We start from the raw sequence: 7,277 nt of genomic DNA on the forward strand, positions 1-7,277 counted from the left end.
CCAACTTTACGCGATGGTGACCAAAGCAACACGAGGGTGCCGGGCGCAAAATGGACATCACGGTGACGGAGGTTGTAGAGTCGCTTCTGTTTTTCTTGAGACACGTGTAGACGAACGCGCGCAAGTTGACGAGTATGGTCAGCACGGGCGATTGCATCACGGGCATAAGCGCTAGTTGAACCTGTGGTGGACGGAAGCACAGTGTCTAGTAGTAGCGTCGGTTCTCGGCCATACAAGAGGTAAAACAGTTTCGAGACGGGAAGAGTTGTATGCAAAGGTAATGTAAGGTAGAGCCAGGTCGCAGTCACGGTGGTCCTCTGAAACGTATTTGGATAGCGTGTCTGAAAGGGTGCGGTTAAAACGCTCAGTGAGGCCGTTCGTTTGAGGGTGGTAAGAGGTGGTAAGCTTATGCTGTAGGGAGCAGGCCACATGATGTCGTCAATGACTTTGGCCAAAAACGTACGGCAGCGGTCTGTAAGCAAATGACGCGGAGCACCATGCATCAAAATAATATCATGTAGGAGGAAGTCCGCAACATCAGTTGCGCAACTGGTCGGAAGAGCACGGGTTAGGCGTAGCGGGTCGCGTAGTCCGCCGCGACTGCAACCCACTTGTTTCCTGATGTGGATTCCAGGAATGGGCCGAGAAGGTCAAAGCCGACATGATGGAAGGGCTCCGCAGGAATGTCGAGCGGCTGCAGGTAACCAGCGGGGAGCTGGGAAGGCTTCTTGCGTCGTTGGCAAAGTTCACAAGCGGCGACGTAATGTCGTACGGAACGGGCAAGGCCCGGCCAGAAAAAACGGCGACGTACACGGTCATAGGTTCGAGAGGCGCCGAGGTGTCCTGTCGTTGGTGCTTTGCGAAGTTCTTCTAGAACGGTGGAGCGGAGGTGTTTAGGTATTACAAGTAGGAACTCAGAGCCATCCGGATGAAGGTTACGACGGTACAGAGTACCGTCGTGGAGGACGAAGAGGCGTAGAGCAGCATCGGCCGGAGAGTGTTCAAAACGGTTGATGAGTGCTCCGATGTAGGCGTCACGGCGTTGCTCGTCGGCGAAATGAAGCAGCTGGGATACAGAGAATACGCAAGAAGCACTGGCAATATTGGAGGAGTCCGAGTTGTCAACAGGGTAACGCGACAAGCTGTCAGCGTCTTGGTGCAGGCGGCCAGACTTGTACACCACGGAATATGAAAATTCTTGTAGTCTCAAAGCCCATCGACCAAGCTGGCCTGTAGGATCTTTGAGCGAGGAGAGCCAGCAGAGTGCATGATGGTCAGTGACTACGGAAAAAGGGCGACCGTAAAGGTAAGGACGGTACTTCACAACCGCCCAGACAACAACAAGGCATTCTCGTTCCGTAATGGAATAGCTGCGCTCTCATGGTGCTAGGAGGCGGCTCGCATAAGCAATAACGCGATCCTGGCCACGCTAACACTGGTCTAAGACGGCACCTGCGCCATGACCGCTGGCATCTGTACGTAATTCTGTAGGGGCATCAGGGTCGAAGTGGGCGAGAATGGGTGGTGAGGTTAGAAGTGTGACGAGACGAGAGAAGGCGGCGGCTTCTGCAGTACCCCACGAGAATTGTACGCCTTTCTTCAAAATATTAGTAAGGGGCCTAGCAATCGTCGAAAAATCTGGAACAGAACGACGAAAGTACGTGCACAGCCTTACAAAACTTCGAACGTCTATGGCTGCCTTCGGAACCGGAAACTTTCGGACAGCGCGAGTTTTGTCGGGATCAGGCTGTACTCCGGAAGCGTCATCGAGATTGCCCAGAAGAGTAATTTGTCGGTGGCCAAAACGACATTTGGACGAGTTAAGTTGTAGCTTCGCCTTTCGAAATACGTCAAGTATAGTTGTGAGACGCTCAAGGTGAGTGTTGAAAGTTGGCGAAAAGACGATGACGTCGTCGAGGTAGCAGAGGCATGTGGATCATTTGAAACCTTGCAGCAAGGAGTCCATCATACGCTCAAATGTGGCAGGGGCGTTGCATAATCCAAATGGCATTACTTTAAATTGGTATAGGCCATCAAGTGTGATGAACGCGGTTTTTTCTCTGTCTATATCATCAACAGCAATCTGCCAGTATCCCGAAGATCAATAGACTAGAAATAGCTCGAACCGTGCAGGCAGTCAAGGGCGTCGTCTATATGTGGGAGCGGGTAGACGTCCTTCTTAGTAATGTTGTTCAGGTGATGGTAACCTACACAGAAGCGCCACGTGTCGTCCTTCTTCTTTACCAACACCACAGTTGACGCCCAGGGACACGATGAAGGCTCAATGATGTTTTTATGTAGCATTTTGTTCACTTCATCTTGAATTACTCGGGGTTCCGACGCAGAAACTCGATACGGTCGTCGGTGAATAGGCGTAGCATCGCCAGTAAGAATCCTCTGCTTGACCGCGAGCGTCTGGCCTAAAGGGCGATCGCCGAAGTCGAAAATATCTCTGTAGGACGATAATACTTGGTAAAGGTCTTCAGCCTGCGCAGAAGACAGGTCCGTCGCAACCATTTTCTGTATCTTGGGATCGGCGGCCGAGGCTGGCACTATGGACCTGCTAAGTTCGCAAGAAGCATCGGTCGATAATGTTGCTGCGTATTGGTCGCCGAGACAATCAATAATGGCAAGGCAAATACCTTGCGGTAGAATTTGCTTTGCCAATCCAAAGTTACAGACAGGCATGCGAGTGCAGTTCGCAGTAATAGTAAGTATACTGTGAGGCACGGTGAGGTCATACTATATTAGTTAGTCGGGCAGAGGAGTGACGAGGTACTCGCCATAAGGAACTGGTGGGAAAGACAAGACTTCAACGTAGGCTATTGACTTTGGCGGCAGGCGAAGAAAGCCGGTGGGGTGTAAGCGGCAGTGGGGTGCGTCAGAAGTTTCTGCGAGCACCGGTAACTCAAGGCGAAGGGTACTGGAAGAGCAGTCAGTAAGAGCAGAATGTCTGGAGGGAAAATCGAGGCCCAGAATGAGGTCGTGGGGGCAATGAGCAATTATGGTGAAGAGGACAGGAGTATGGCGGTCGGCGATGCTGACACGTGCCGTACACATGCCGATGATAGGCACAGTACCGCCATCCGCAACGCGGACGACGCGTGCCGACGCTGGGGCGAGGAGCTTGTACAGTCGTCTTCGGAAGGCAGCACTCATAACAGAAAGATGGGCTCCTGTATCGATGAGTGCCGTGACAGGATAGCCGTCAACGTCGACGTCAAGAAGGTTTCTGTTAGTAGGTAACGTGAGCAGAGGATTTGAGGGCATGGTCGACAACGCAGCTTCACCTCCAGAAGCTGCAGTGCCTAGTTTTCCGGCTGGGTCCGTGAGGCGATAGGCGGCGAAGAGAAGCGGCGGGGTTGGGGCTAACGAGACTGATGGTGTCGAGGTGAGGGCGAGCGGCTGTAGCGAAAGTTCGGAGCAGGGGCATCAGCGGCAGTGGGTTCATGGCGGGTGGCATAGGGAACACAATGTCCAAAGGTGCGGGAATAAGTGGCGGCGTATGTTCGAGGAGGTGGTGGCCATCGGTTGCGGCAGTGACGGGCGACATGGTCGATGGAAGCAGAAGTGGAAGCAGATCGGCCTGTCATCAGGGGTACGCCTTTCGGACGGGTTGCGGCGAGATGTGGCAGAAAAGGACTGCCGGGGTCGAGGAGGGCCGTTAGAGAACTGGGGAACGCTGGATCGAGACGTGGAACGTACGGAGTTCAGACCAATGTTCTCAAATTCCTGTCTGACGACGGCCTGAATCATCGCAATGGTGGTTGCTGGCGTATCGGGAGGCGTCGTGGAGAAAGCTGGCGGACAGGCGGCCTCGAGTTCGCGGCGAACAATACGGGTGACGTCGTCGCATTTGGTAGTCTGACGCGGTCGACCCTCACATGTCGACATAGCAGCAGTGTTGAGTAGCCGCACAATGGGGTGTGAGATGCGGCGGCTCTTAGCTTGTTCAAGGCGACGGCATTCTTTTATAATGGCGTCCATAGTCGATACATTGCCGAAAACAAGCAAATGGAAAGCGTCGTCGGCCATGCCTTTTAGCACATGTGCCACTTTATCTGCTTCGGACATATATCGTCAGCTTCGCGACATAGAGCCAAGACGTTGAGGATGTAGGAAACGTACGGCTCTGTAGATGACTGAACACGAGACGCAAGAGCCTTTATCGCGGCAGCCTTGCGCCCAATCGGGTCGCCGAACAGTTCCCGTAGCTTTCCTTTGAAGTTGTCCCAACTGGTTATCTCGTCATCATGCGTTTGGTGCCACACGCGTGGGGTGCCGCCGATATAAAATATGACATTGGCGAGCATAATTGTAGGGTCCCACCTGTTATTAGCACTGCCGTGTTCGTAAAGCTTGATCCAGTCGTTGATATCCGGTCCCTCCAGGCCAGAGAACACACCTGGGTCACGATGTGGGGTAACCGTGACGATTGGAGCAGTCGGACAAGCCGAAGCCGTTGCAGAGGTGGGCTCGTCACCGGGAGGCATGGTGACAAGCTCGGTGTGCCGACCACTTCGGAGTTGCGTGGTTAGGACGGGGATCGCTGACCTCCACCAGAATGTTACGTGTGGAAAGACACAGACGAAAGAGGCTATTTACACGCTATTTACACTGGAGCCAGGCAGGCACGCAGCCAGGATGACACTCGCTCGCGCCAAGGCCACAGACCCACCACTTCGTCGTCGTTCTCGCGGCCGCTCGTCTCTTGGGTATCTCCCGATAATACCTTAATAGTATATTAAGTTCTTTCTTAGATTCTGTGATCCATAAAATTTTGTGGGCATGTATGCTTGTCACGAATACTGCAACCACTAATGTCTAACAAAATATCTTGTTGCAGCAAAGCCATGTCACATGGAGCTGTATGTGTTGCATGGTATGTTTTGCAGACAGGCATTGCCTGGCAGGTGTTCTAGCTTTGCGTGACCCTAAATTCTCCACAGGTTGCAGAACACAGGCTATAGTTACTACGATTATGCCAAGAGGTAACAAAACCACCTATAGGAGCAAATGGCGTGTCACTCACAAAGCCAGCACTGCATGCAGCACTTCAGGTGCCCAGCAATTTGTATTTTTATTTACCGGTTAAGCAATGTAAAGAAAACGAGGCACACTTTCTGTCGTGAGTTCTGCTGCTAAAAGGCATTTAGCAAATCCGCACATGTGGATCAGGCAGTCCAGCAAAGCTAGGGAGTAATGAAAGTAGCAAAGCCTCGCTATGTACTCATTCATAAAGTTTGTTACAATCATGCCTTCTCTTGTCTGAAATCGATGTTTCTTTCAAACTTGAGCTTAACAATGAAGACATGTTACTTTCATAAAAGATACTTTTTCACTTGCTACATTGAGCGCTTTATTTACACAAAATTTCTATATTTGCAGCTTTCATATGTGAAATCTCTAGTGCTAGTTTTCATTTCTGAATTAACACACTTGAGGAAGCACATCTCTTTGTTATGAGTTGTACGTGTTTGATTTGGCCAGGCTCCTGCTGAAGCATTATGCGCTGCTATGTCCGAGTGCGTGAGATCAAATCCTGGCCACGGTGGCCAGATTTAGTTGGGAGTGAAATACAAGAAAGGTCATGTACCGGGCATTGGGTGCATATTAAGGAATGACAGGTAGTTAAAATTATTCCAGCGTTCCCTACTACAATGTGCCTCGTAACCATATGGTGATTTGGAATGTAAGATCCCACAATAGTACAACAAAGTTTGCATTGTCAATATTCCAGTTGTGCACCGTTGTTGGTAAATACTGGTGCTCTACGCAGATGAGCTGATCAGCTGCTTAGGTGAATTATGAATGTACTTGAGCTGAAAAGGCTAGAAAATTTTGTGACAATATGCCCTCTATTATGCTGCAAGCATGTGTGCTTCCTGTCGGGGTCCATTATGTATGCGCAGCAGGCTTGTTTGACGTCGTACTTGTGCTAATGTATATATTCTGTGTATTCTAGTCAACTGACCTTTATTCTGCGCGATCAAACAATAAACGTACAGTTGTTAGTTGGTGCACTTGGTGATCGTTTAAGTCTCCTTTCTGGTCACTCATATTGTTCGGCCCCATTTCTTGCAATAATGAACCAACTATAGCCCAACAATATGTTTTGACCTGAGGTGGGTGCTTCTCTGACAGCCGTCCCCCATGATTTCATGTAATATACCTTAGCAGTATACCTATAGTAGTAATGCAGTACACCTTAGCTTTCTTCCCCTTTATTTCTGTATACTGAGCGAATGAAACCTAGTGCACTGCCTCCGCCACTTTTTAACCAACACCTTTCCAATAGCAGCATTAGTAAGATTATTCTTTGATGTTTTTGCAATCTGTAATGGACTTTCACAAAAATATGAAAGGAATATGAAAGGCTTGAATGCAGTTAGCAAATAAATAATGAATTAATTTATTAAAAATGCCTTTTAAACAGTAATATAAATAAACTACCTATATATACTGCAGTGAGAAATACGGGCGCCAGCAGAAGACGAAGATGAAGGAAATGGTTGTTGTTGGAGCTCGCAGTCGCCCTGGTCGGCCGTTCTCTTTCTGTGCATTCATATTGCCACACGGTCTGGCACAGCAAGGGGACTGAAGAAGAAGAGAACGAGGTTCGTCTCGAGGGGCGGGGGGGCGAGGCATCGCGCGTCAACGGTTACGTTTCGTGAAATACAAACGCCTGGATACCCATTTAGCGTGTATACTTCAATAGGGTATACGCGACAATTTGGTGGAGCATGCTGGGTACACCCAACTTATGCAGGAGAGCCCTCTGGGCAGCAAGAACCTTGCACAATTGGAGCTGACTCCAGTTCACTGCACAAGCTGGCGAATCCGAGGCCTCGCCCCAGAATTTGGAAACCTCCAAGAAAAAGTGACAACGACCACTGCGACTTCTAAGGAAAGGGTGACACCGACTTACCTAACGCTGCTGAACCCCCATGTGCCAACGGCTTTTCATGGCGACACATTTGAAGACGTGGAAGACTGGCTGGCGGAGTTCGAGCGCGTAGCTGCGTTTAACGAGTGGGACAACAACGCCAAACTCAGGAACGTCTACTTAGCCTCCAGGATGGTGCTCGCACGTGGTTCATGAACCGCGAAAGTGCCCTGTTATCTTGGCCTGAGTTCCAGCGCAAGCTACTGGAGACTTACTCCAGCCCTGATCGCCGGGAAAAAGCGGAGCGAGCCCTTCAGTCACGCGCCCAAAAGCCCAACGAGAGTGTCACGATGTACGTGGAGGACTTGACGCGTCTCTTTCAGCGTGCCGA

The sequence above is a fragment of the Dermacentor variabilis genome, unplaced genomic scaffold, assembly GCF_050947875.1.
Source record: "Dermacentor variabilis isolate Ectoservices unplaced genomic scaffold, ASM5094787v1 scaffold_13, whole genome shotgun sequence".
Lineage (NCBI taxonomy): Eukaryota > Metazoa > Arthropoda > Arachnida > Ixodida > Ixodidae > Dermacentor > Dermacentor variabilis.